This window comes from Mastigoproctus giganteus, chromosome 9 (assembly GCF_048544385.1).
Source record: "Mastigoproctus giganteus isolate SK-2022 chromosome 9, ASM4854438v1, whole genome shotgun sequence".
In the NCBI taxonomy this organism is placed as follows: Eukaryota; Metazoa; Arthropoda; class Arachnida; order Uropygi; family Thelyphonidae; genus Mastigoproctus; species Mastigoproctus giganteus.
In genome coordinates, this window is record NC_143583.1 from 65092503 (window position 1) to 65105860 (window position 13358).

The window sequence follows — 13358 nt, forward strand, 5'->3', positions numbered from 1 at the left end:
AGCCTCCACTGAGGAGGGAGGTGGGGGAATATTTTGCTGGCAATCCCAAGCATGGCGCCGGCTTCGCACTTCTTGGTTTTGCAGGATTATTTTAGTATTTTTACTTTTATTTTATTTATTTTGCCCTCCCTTTTTTGAGGTGGGATTATGCTGGCAATATTGAGACGAGAATCCCCCGCCCTTTCCTTTCTTCTCATTCTTTGCGGAATTTTCTTGATTCCCTATGTTCATCTAGGCGATCATGAAGGGTCAGTACTTGTTAATTCGACCTCTTTGCCCGTGGAAGGTACCTCATAATCTTGGCCCGCCTCTTTGTGGCACGGGCGGTACTGGGCAAACTTCTCAGGTCGTCTTCCTGGCCAAAAAACAATCAAGCAACACGCACAAACTTCACAAACATAGCATTACACACATTTTGATCTCTTTACAGAGTTATATATCATCACAGGGTAACAAGGCGAAGTTAAATTAACTTTATCAGCCACCTAACATATGATATAATACATGTCCATGTTCAACATAGCTTTACAACGTTTCTGGGCCCAATTACTATGGATTGTGAGCCAGGAAAGTTGACGTTGTGTATTGTAATATTTGGTAATGTTTGATATCATTCACTACCTTCTGAGCGATGTTCAAACAATTTTGAGAGGGAAGTATTTGCATCTCTATCCTTATTTCAAACTGAGTATTTTCTTCAATGTCCTCCATGCAGATGCAACTGACTTCTTAAAGCATACATCATCGGAAAAAATATAAAATCACTTTAAGAACAGATACGAAAATGATAAAAAAAAAAAAGATACGAACGATTAAAAATAAATCTGCAGTTTATTTCAAGTGCATCTAACTTGAGTCGGCAACACAATGATCCAATTTGCAGTTGAGCTACAGCAGAGTGAAAAAGCACGATGACCTTCATTCATCTCCTCAGATTACACGCAATCTCAGAGTTCGTTATCCAAAAGTTCTATCGCCACCTTATTAGAATTGTCTCGTTATAATGAAATTTCCAAATCCCTTGCAACTAATTACTACCTCGATAAGGTATTTCTTAATTGTCTCGCTGAATTAGTAGTGGCGATAAATTTAAGTCGTGTTAATTAGTGAAGAAACCTTAATTATCTTTGATTGGTTAGATAAGATTATGGGGGACTTTCTGCAGTTTTATCCACTCAGCAGATGCGAGCAGACCGATAATTACACAGGTGGAAGATAAGAAATTGGGCGATTGTGAAAGACTTCGCTGATTTTGCATCTACTGCTTTCGTCCAAATCTATTTTAAGTAACGCGGATTAGGAGATTTCGGAAAGACAGCCGATGGTTATAAGAAACATGCAACACGCCATTTGGCCGAAATTTCTTTAAGAGGTAGCGGAACGTTGTTACAGTAAAACGACTCGAACAGCTCTCTTTTTGGAAATAATTTGTTTAATGGAGAGAGAGACTTAAAGAGAAGATTCTGAAGGTTCCAGATCGAAAGATCACCGGGGTGTATTCCCTGTTAGAGATGCATTCAGCTTGAAGATAATTTAAAGCGACAAAATCCTCTTCTTTGGGTGTTAGTATTTTGAACTGCAGACCGAAACATAATGACTTGTCACTTCTCACCCAGTGTCAATGAATCAACTTTGTTGTAGAAGCAGGGCATGTCTAATCTTCGTTCGTCAACCAACCTTGTTGAAATTATTGGGCTTCCGACTGTGCGTCAGATTTTCGAAGCAAAAGGCATTAAATGTATTCATTGATTCAATTTCCTTTCCATTACTCTCGGATAAAACTTTTGACTTGAAATTCTCTCTCTCCCTCTCTCTCGCTCCCCCGATGGAATTCGTTATTCCCTAAGACTTATCAATTTATGTGAATGTACAAATACACTGTATGTAGGGGAGAGAGGGAGAGTTTCAATATCATAATCTTTTAATTTGTTTCGTTTTAATTTGCTTCTAGTCCTAATTTCTATTCCAAATGATTGACAAACAATTCAGCATTTTTCTATCTCAATTGTATTTGACGAAAACATTTGTTTGGCCTTTTGAAAGAGGTTAGGTTGCAGCGTAGTGCCCTCATCTGCAGGCTGCTGGGATGTCTCTGTGTTCGTGGGAGTGAGATAATGTCGGAAGGTAGCGGCGCATCATATCTAAATGTCAGTAACTTGGCCAGGTATGTATATTTGTTCTAATTACAATAAACTACCACAGCGTCCTCACATCTTTACGTATAAAATTCCTCTTGGTGTGTGCACTGAAGGGCAAACATAAGACCTTATCTGGATAGCTAATATTCTGTGCTTAAAAAGGATTTCCTCTTGTGTTTCCGGAACAGATAAGCAAATCACCAAAGCGTATAATGCGACTTGGGCAACACGTCTAAGAACCTTCAAAACTTCTTGAGTAGTTTAGCATCATGTACTCCAGTCAATTCTTGTCTGGAGCGCCAAATGGCGGCTAAAAGTTTCTTCTATGGGTAATGAAATGTTCTATGAAGGACAGCTTGTCCTCCCAGGTTACCCCAGGCCTTTGTTATGATTTTCTGAATATTCTGGCCATTTAGGAATACGGGGATATCAAATTGATTGCGCTTTCTGGAGAAAGAGATCTGGGCCGTTTGCAAAGGATTTAATTTAAGACCATTTGAACAAAGGAAATAAGTCAGTTATATGCTGTGTAGCTTGAAGTGCAACTTTATGCACATCATCACTATTATTTAATGAAAATAACATTTTAGACCATTCTTGTAGGAGAGGCTATGATTGTGAATTGAGATGAACAAGGGCTGCAGTGAATAGTGCGCCCAGGAATAGGATATCTAATTGATTTTTTCTGCTTAAGGCAGTTGAGATCCTGCCGATTGTCTCTAAAAGATTTGTTATGATTGAACATGTTTCATTTACAGCGGTCTGCCCTGGTTTTTAGTGAATCGGTCAAAGTTTGTTTCAGACACTTCAAATTGGCTACTCTTCTTCGCATGCTACACAGCATCTTTCATCAGCGTCTGACAGTAATATTCCTGGATTATTTCTCGCCATGTGGCAAAATTGGCTTGGCTTCACTATTAAAGGGGTTTCTAACTTCTTTTTAGTATTGTATTGATTGACATATTGTCTGGTGGACGTGTTTTTAGGAAGAATGAACTTCATGTTATAGTCAAATTCATACCAAAATATTTTTATATGGGGATCACAAACAGTTGCTAATTTTGGTTCGCACAAAGGTAGGGGGGGGGGGGGGTTGTAAAATGCAGGAAGTTAAGAAATCACAGTAGCAAACAATTCTAAAAGGTGAAGGTAGCAAACACGAAATCAAATTTACTAGCCTGAAGAAACTGCATAGATTCTCTTTGAAAAAACGAATCCATATTCAAACGTCAAAGAAGAAACGTTGACGTTTAATTTACTGGCCAATATTTCTCTGCAATCAGGTTGCCTAAATAGAATCTGTAGAATGGTAGTGTAAAACTAGATGGTCAAAATAAATATATTTACAGTTGAAACTCCCGAATGGTCATATGGTTACAAAGAATAGTCTTACACTTGATGCATATAAAATGTATACCTTTAGTGTATCGATTACAGAGTCTTCGGTTCAAAACCATCATATATATGCAAATATAACATTCTACTCTTTTGCTCCAGGAGCATATCTTGAAAACTACTTAAATCTCCGATCTGTAAGAATATTTCCTTAGACAGAAACAAGAAACCAGAAATAACTGTATGGAGTACTGATATTTTATTAGTTCTTGAAGCAATTCATGGGGAAAGTGATTTCTGTGTGACCGTGATGTAAACTTCTTGTGTTTATAGTGCTAGTCTGGCCCGATACTTGTAGCTTGTAAACCGCATAGAAAGTAGCATTAAGTCTCCATCCACAGTCGTGGAATATTCAAGGAACACGCGGTTATGAATTCCGTGGTCCATTCTCTGGACGGAAAGGTTACGCGAAGCAGGGTGCGTGTTGCGGGCACGTGCAATTTCTTCTCTTTATTGCCTACTTAGCCATTATTCTTTCACATTTTGCTATAAAGCTGACATAGGAGTTTAGATTTTGACGCAGTAGACCGTTCACAATTGAGCGAAACAATGACTCGTGGGATAAATTGTGGATGTCTGGAACATCCTCTGACACGAAGGAAGTGCGCGAATAACAGTCGTTTTAGAAACCCATCCCTGCGCATCTTATTTGGATGAAGAGGTCGGTATAAGCTTCCTTTCTTCCACAGTCTTTCTCTCTCTCTCTCTCTCTCTCTCTGTCCTCTGTTACCTTTTTTTGTTTCTTTACAAGTTTCTGTAGATTCTTGGACATTGAACCTGCGTTAATGTGATGATAAGAAAGTAAAACAAAAGTTCTGAGAAATGGAGAGAGGAACAATTTTTTCTAGCTTCCACAGTACATACTTCGGATGCTTTTTATCTGATATATCGATGTTCTAAGAAAGTATCATTGGAATTTAATGCAGAATGCTGGTGTGAGATAGATTTTACGATACTTGGTTTACGACACTCCAGATTCGACTGTAGTCACTCTGCAATGTTCCACAGTGCGATATAGACAAAGGATTTCAGGACGAGGGCAACTTATGATCATACAGGTAGTAAAATACGGCAATATGACACAATATTATCGATACAGTTCAATGTCCAGGATGTAAAAAGCCAATAAAAGTTCACACATATGTGAATTAAAGTCGGAAAATTTTCTTGATAGGAACTTGAAATAAAAATGGGAAGTTTTATGATGCAGTTTGTTTTAAAATCTCACAAGGAACAAACTCTCTCTCTCTCCTTGGGCTTCTTTTATCTTTATTAATTCTTACGCTCTTTGATTCAAAAAGGAAAGCAGAATTTAAGGTTTTTGTTCGTTCTTCTTCTTTCCCTCTTCCTTTCTGTTGCTTTTATCCTTCCTTGGCGCTGCTTTCCTCACTGCACCAAAACAGATCCACACATCGATAAAAGATTTTACTCTTACGGCAGCCGTTGCAAAGCCCACCGTATTGATACTGTAGTCATAAAATGGATTTTTCTTTAAGCTTTCCGTTCTTTGCTGGAAAATTCCAATTTTCGACCAATGGACTCAGTGGTTATTCACTTTGGAACTGATAGATTTACATCTCCCTTATACGTTTTTTTTTTGTACGTTTTCAGCACACTTCTGATGACCATTCTGATTGCTACAAACCTTTTTTTGTGCTGGATTTGAGCTTAAATTATTACTGTTTTGATGTAATTTCTTTTTTCTTGTTCCACAAAAACGACAACAAAAATGGTTCCGAGTTTGTAGTGAAGAAACTTTAGTAGGGACGCTGTTTTGCGTCTATTTAAGATCAATTTATCAATCCAAGACATTGTAGGGCTCATTTAAATCGGGTTATTTCATTGAGAGTTTGAGTAACGTGGCGGTTCATGCGGTTAAAAGAGATATTTCGACAACAAAAGAGGTGTTGGAAATTCTATGGTGTTGATTATTTATGATCTTTTCAAATCTCCCATATTGTATTAAACAGACGAGCCACAATCTTTCTATAGAGGCAAACTGTAGAATATTCTATATATGCATCGTCGCTCATGGGTAAAAAGACAGCCACCAATCGCATATAAGCCAAATCGATATTTCTGTCAAAGAAATCGTAACCCAATAAATCTGGAAGGTTCTTCTTTACCAATAGTCCTTTTGAAGAATATTGTAAAACCGTTGGTGTCAAAACTGACAGAAGGAGTAGAGTTTGACAGCGTACAAGTCTTCAACGAAATAAGAAAAATATTGCGTATGTGCTTTATTATTGAATCGCTATCAGTTTCAGAATACATTTTCCATCAAAGCAACAGAGAAACATAAAAATTTTGGTAAAATTTGGAGGCATTCTAATTAAAATTTACAAATATCGTATTAAAAGCAATAATAATTAAACAGAAGTTCAGGTTTCATGATTTATTAATAATCCTATTAGTTATTTAATTTTGAATATTAAAGTGTAATAAGTAATATAACTTTTAAATTATACGTTTTTGATATAATAATTTAATTCCTGGTTAAATATCGAATTTTAATTATAAAACTTAATTTTAAAATGTATTATTTCATTTTTTTTAAATACCCTATAAACACTTAAGTTAATGTGAGATTAGACTTTTTTAATTGCTACCGATATTCGAATTATTATCAATCTCTTCAACAGGGGCTGATAATAATTCTGAAATCAGCAACCAAGTTCGTTTCTATTTGGTGAACATAAATCCGGAATTTTAAAACATCTTTTATATTTTAGTTTATAAAATATAAAACATGTTTTTAGATGTATCATTATAATACTAGATTGATATTATATTTTGTAGTATAAAACATGTTTTATATTAAGCCATAAAGTGGCCCATAATATATGCATGCGGTTTTTTCTTGCCTTTGCACGCATCCTCTAGCAATTTGCATTTCATCAAATAAATTTCGCTGAAAAATGAATTCCGTAATTTTGCAAGCTGCCATGACTCGTGAAAGCAAATGAGGGCCGGCGTGAATAAATATTCCTGTCAATTTCCAGATGTATGATCGGTTTCTCCAAATGTTTATTTAACTTCACGTTCGCTATCTGACGGTTTTGTTTTGCAAAGTAACGCATTTCTCTTAAATTCTGTCAAGAAACATTCGATAAATCTTCCGTTAGAATAGGTGGTTTCGTTTGAGAACCAATCATCTGTCAAACGTATAGGCCCAAAGTTCTACCTTACTGGCATTGTTCATTATTTATATCTATGGAGAAATCTTTATCGGTTCTGGCACGCTCTGTTATACATACTTTGAACAACCGCTTCTCGAACACGTTTTATGATTTCAAAAATTTCAACTTTTTATGCAGACGAGGTTCGCCTCGGGTTCCAACTTTCACCTGATCGCTTGGGTGCATACATTTAAGAAATAATAAATAAAGAGAGAGAGAAGAAATAATAAATAAAGAGAGAGAGAAGAAATAATAAATAAAGAGAGAGTGTGTGTTCTCTATGATATTCGTTCCACACAAGAGATCATGCTGTCCATAATAATTTCTATAACCAATTGATAGGGGATATCCGAAGCTGTTCTTCGTGTTTGGTCCTTGAAATCAAGGGAAGTCCCATGAGAAATTAAGGCCACGAGGCGTCAGTATAGCATGTCTGTAAAGTGCATCTGTTCTGTGGTCAGTATTTCTGTTTACGCTCTAGAGTCATTAAATCGGCCAAAAAAAAAATTATAAAAATTCCGTCAGTCTCGGTGGAATCCGAATTCAGTCCTTTTCTACACACTTTTGAAAAACGGGGATCCTGTGTACCATACTAACTTCAAGCAACGGCCAAAAAAGAAGATAAGAAAATAATTATGAGCTCCTCTCTTACCACATGTAACTATCCAGTTAACCTTTGAATTTCTTCAAATTATCAGCCTCAATTAACTGCGGAGGAAACTTGTTCCAACTTAAGGGCTAAAAGAAAACTTCTTACAATTTATCTAAATTCTTCCTCTGTAATGTGAATTCAATGCCCTACTTCTGAACAGCGAAAATTACGCCTTCATTCAATTTACTAACCCCTGTGAGAGCCTTAATGAACCTCAATCAGATCTCTCTAAGGTGCCTGGTTGCCAAGCTCTGTAGCTCACATAATTGAGTCTTTCTTCATACGGTCGCCCTTTAGGTGATCTCACCATGCTAGTTACAGTCGTTGGATCTTTTCAAGAAGCTCAACATTTTTTTTCAGATGAGGTCTCCATACGTGAACATAGTGTTCCAAATGTGGTCCTACAATTGCTTTTATAGTGAGATTATAACTTCCCTATCTCTAGAGGATATTGTTCGATAAATCTTCCATAGGACGAAATGGGCTTTCCAGGTCGTCTGTTTACACTGCTTAGAAAACTTTATATCTGCCCGTATCGCAATTTCCAGATCCCTTTTTCCTCCACTGTTTTTAATACAACCCCACTAAGAGTGTAAATAATTTTGGAGTTGCTATTCCCCAAATGGAAGACCCTTGTGTTCTGCTGCATTAAAATGTAGCTGCCACTTTTCTGACCGTTCTTGAAGTCAGTTCAAGTCATCCTGAATTAGCGCTGCTTGGCACTCATCATTGAAGATTCTCCCAATCTTTACATAATCTGCTAATTTTGACAACACGGCCGCTATTGCTTCGTCAATGTCGTTTATGAAAATTAGAAACAACAGTGGTCCAAGAACTGATTATTGGGAAAATTCCACTTCTAATTTTACACCAATATGAAGAATATTCATTAATCACAACCCTGTGGATTCTGCCCTGCAGTCACAGTGCTAAATCCAGCTCATGAGTGGGCGCCTCCGTAGCCAGGTGGGAAGAGCAGCAGTGTGTAACTCACGCTTCTTGATTAGACCGGGGTTCGAGCCCGTCACCACCAAATACGGAGGATGCGGAAAGGTCAGGGAATGACCACCGCATATTCTCGGAGCAATATGGCCGTAGTTGCTAATGCTCCTAAAAACCAAACAAACTTGAACCTGAAGCTCATGAGTAACTGTGACACCAGAGTGTACCAGGTTAGTTAAACATTATTTTCCCTTAACAAAACCATGTTGTGAGTCATTCATCTCTCTCTCTCTCTAAATGTCCCTAGATCGCACTCTTAATCATTGGCTGCAAAATCTTTCCCAACCACTGAACTCATACTCACTAGTCTTTATTTACTGATTTCTCTATTAGAACCGCCTTTATGTATTGGCAATACGTTGCCACTTCTCTAATTCAAACTAATCTCTCCCGAGTTCAGTGATGTCTTCATAATTAACCTCAATTGTTCAATTAACTCTCTGGCCACTTCCTTCAAAATTGCCCCCTTGAGTAGCCTTTGGTAAAATCTTCTTCATCCCCACACCGGGTGGAAAAGATCTGAGTTCGAGTCCCGTCAATGATGTGAGGAATTTTTACGGGCCTTTTTCACAACGTGGCTGAGTTAATCGGTCTCAGGCGAGGGCAGCATGGTTTTTCTCTCCCGAAAACCCGGGTTGTTCGTTCTGAAAAACAGAAAATCGTCCACAGGCACATTATATACGCCGCAATATGGACTAAGCTGCGGATGCGTCTAAAACCTTACAGCAACCAATCAATCCTCAAAATTGCCTGGCATATTCCATCAATTCCAGGAGCCTTACTTGACTTTTGACTCGAAAGATTTTCTAATAAACAGTCATTTTTAATTTTAAAATCACTAATTTCTTATGGCTCAGCCTGACTTGCACAGCCTCTCCTCAGCATGAAGAGTCTTTCGTCAGCAAGAACAGATGTGAACAACCTGTTCAATTCATCAGCAACATCAGCTTTGTAATCCAAGACTTTGCCACACCCAGTACACAAGGGTCCAATCTGATTTGTTTTCTTTGTATTCACATAGATTAAAAACTCCGTATCTCCCTTCTTTGCCAATGTTTTCTCATACTCAGCCTTGGTCTCCCTGACCTATGGTACTATTTCAGTTCAATTTTCAGATGTTAAAGTGAGCTTCAGTACTATTCCTCGCTCTGTAATTTTCCTATGCTATCTTTCACTGTTCTGTTAGACTGGCCAGCTCCGAATTAATCGATCTCTGCATCCTCTTGAGACTCTTGTAATACTCTTGAATTCTAATACTGTCTTGTAGTCTGACTAACCCAACACAGATTCTAGCTGGTAGACGTAACTTCTGACACCAAAAGTTCTTTTAGCGCTGAGGCTGCTTTTACTAATAAACATGACACCCACTATCCTTTCTATCTTTCCTAAATACATTATAAACACTATAACTGAACTCGTCATCCCAAATTTCTGGTTAGTACCACTTTTCAGTTAGCCCTATTATATGAGCATTAGTTTTCTTAACCAGGAGTTCAAATTCATCCATTTTGTTGACAACACTTCTGAATTACTACAGACATGGTTAAGACTAAGTTTAAAACATGATTCTAAATACAAACAGTAAACATGATTTTGAACAATGTTTTCCTCCAGCCAATTAAACTCAGTTCTGTTCTTGATAAAGAGCAGTGAAGGACCATCCGAAAAGATCTCTGTAAAGATATCAATAATTCATCACATAATATAAAACAATGGATAAATATTATAGCATTAAAAGCTCATTTTGTCATCTGAAACACAAAGCGAGGATTTAACAGTTGGGATAACGGAAACTCATTGTTAAGAGTACTTATCTCTCCATCTTGGTCGCAGATGATTTGGAAGGATGCCAGATATGTGTCTTCCAATCATTTATCTTTCCTCCAAGGCACAATTCATGCCTTCCCCCACCCGTTGCAGATGAAAGTCGTATAAAATTTTACTTTCTCAAAATTCGTTATTAATAAAAAGGGAACAAGTGTTAAACCCTATAAAGCGAGAGCCACTCCATCACTAGCAGCAGAGGGGGTTGCACATTTTGCTAATAGCGGTAGTTCAAAAGTTACGACATAAATCTCGAAGGAAGAAGTAAGAAATATAGCAGAAGGCATACTTTTTGGCATCGTACCGGAAGTGTCACAGAAGCCAGGGCTTCATGACAGTGTTGAGAGAAAGAGTAATAAATGTCTATTCGGGGTCCCTGTTGACCGGCACAGAAAGACAAGTACTTCGACCAAAAAGACTGAGGTAGATCGTTGACCTCGTCTCCAAGGCGATGACAAACTAGCAAAGCCATAAAAGAGATGACACTTATATAAAATATGGAGCTTGAAACAACAAAAAATTGGCGCGGTGGTGACGGACGTGGTTTCTTTTCCTTGTGGCGTTAACATCCCGGTCTTTGGAGGGCATTCAGTGTGGACAGTGGCAATTGACTGAATAAAAACAGACAGCGATAACTTTTATGGAACAGTTCTGTTTGGATAACTGTTTTATTTGTTTATAAAATTATTATCTGAAGATTAAGTGATTTATCAAGTGGCCAAGCCCCAGAACACAGCACGTTTTCTTAATTTGCAAGTCCATTATGTTTCCAGGTTTCGAAAATTTGAAGTGATCACAGATATGGAAAATAAGAGTATTGTTTTGATGGTTTGAATCAGTGATGGTTTCTGTTTCTGAGATTACTTGAAGACTTGTGAAAATTTAATGTTCTGCGATAATAAAAGCGAAAATAAATGATGAAATCATTAATAAATTTTCATTATAAAAGGAGTGGGAAAATAATTAGAAGGGACGGGCAAATGAAGTTGGTTTTTATGGATGATGCTTTATAAGTTTTTTTTCCTCACATTATTTTCCACTACAATTACTAATGCTAAAAATAAAAGTAAAATTAAAAACAGTTTGTTAAAGTAACAAGGATGCATCTTTGATTACCCTAATACGTCAGCCGAAATGTAAGAAGGCGTAAGAAGGTGTACTCTGATGAGTGCAACGAACAGTTAAGCAGAGAAATAGAGTGGGCCAGTAAATCAGAGAGTCTTATAATGGGGGAATTTAACTTCCCAGATATTGACTGGAACTTGTGGGTTGGTCACTCGCACGCTAGCAAGACTTTTGTGGATTTATTGGATCACTGTTTTCTACAGCAACATGTTCGTGAGGCAACCAGAAAGAGTAATACTCTTGATCTGATTATCAGTAGTGATTCTTCATGCATTAAGAATATGCAGATAAAGGAACCACTGGGTAATAGTGATAACAAACCACTGATGTGAGATTTATTTAAAAATGTAACTACGATCAAGGCGAAAGGGAAGGGCTTTTGTTTTTATAAAGGTGATTAGAGGGTCTCAGACAGTTTTTAAATTCTATACAGTTGGATCAACTGATGGTGTTACCAATGATGAATTCTACATGGGTAGCCTTCAGGGACTTAATCTTGGAGGCTACTAGACTTTTTGTTCCAACTACGAAATACTGTTCAAGGTTTATGCCCAAATGGATGTCAGATGAAATAATGAGACTCGTGGCAGAGAAGAAAAATGCATGGGAATGCATATAAATTATCAGGAAACACAGAAGCCTACGGCAGATATAAGCTAGTCTGTAATCAAGTCACAAAGGAGGTTAGGCAGGCGAAGGCAGATTACGAGAAATCTTTGGCAAAGGATGCAAAGAAAAACAGCAAAGAGTTCTTTACTTATGTAAACTGTAAAAGGAAGGGAATGAATCAGATTGGTCCACTTAACATAGATGGGTTGACTGTTGATGATCACGCTCAGGTAGCTGATAAACTGAATGAGTATTTTGCATCTACATTCACACACGAGGAGTTATTCAATGAGGGGTGTGCCAGAAGTTTATCAAACTCTAACAGGCAATTTATTGAAGTTAAACATAAATAAATCGGGAAACTACTGAGTGCCGGGCACTGAGGATGAAGGGTTCGTAGTCACGAATGGTCGTTAGTGTAGTATCTCAAATAGAGAGCTTTATGGTAACTGAAAAAAGTTTCTAATACTCTGGCTTGGCCTAAAACTGAGGAACTAACGAAAACGTTGTCTATTTGAGTCTTTCCAGTTGTTGTGAATGACAAGGGTGGGAGAAGCGACTCCGACTTCTTCCTTGAGAAGTCGGAATCTCTTGGAGAAGCGATTAAAGTCTTGGGGGAGAAGCGACTGGCAGGTGAGGGCCGTGCAAGCCTCCGCGCAGGCCCACCACCGCCGCCACACTGGCTCTCTGCATACCTCTTTTCAGGTACAATTCCAGCTTTGAAAATTGTTAAAAAATTCTTCTCGTCGCAAAATTTATAAGTGACCTTTATAGAATTATTAACTAACTATTTAGCAACCTTTTTGTCAGCAAAATGAGAGTTACTTAGTACGAAGGAGCGCGCTATCGAAGTGCAATAAAAAAATGTTTTGTTTTGTTTTTAATTTAACACAAAAAGTAAATAATAGATTTCAATCGGAATAGTTTTCCTTTGATAAGCATCGAATCACGCATAGCTAATGTGATTTTTAAATTTTTAGCTCCTTTAGTGACAGAAATAGAGGGAGGGGCATGAAAATTACTCAAATTTTCCTGTCTGGCGCCGCCATTTTTAATTTTAAAAATATTTTAAAATTATATTTTAAACCTACTCGTTGAGCTCTTTCCTACGGTGCATAATAAGCTATCGGTTGTCCACAACATTTTGCCCCCCCCACCACATTTTACCCCTCCCCCATTTCTCAGACAAATTTTTGTCAACAACGATCAATATGGCGTTATGTTGGCCCACATGATGTACAAAACCAAGCAAAATTTCAAGTCAGTAGGTTGAGTGGTTCCACAGATACAATGCTGTGACAGGCGGACGGACAGACACAACCGAGTGACATTATAAAGGTCCTTCGTTAGACTACGGATCCTAAAAAGGCACCCGGGGCAGATGGAATCTATCCAGTTATATTGAAAGAGGCAACAAGGGAAGTAAGCAAACCC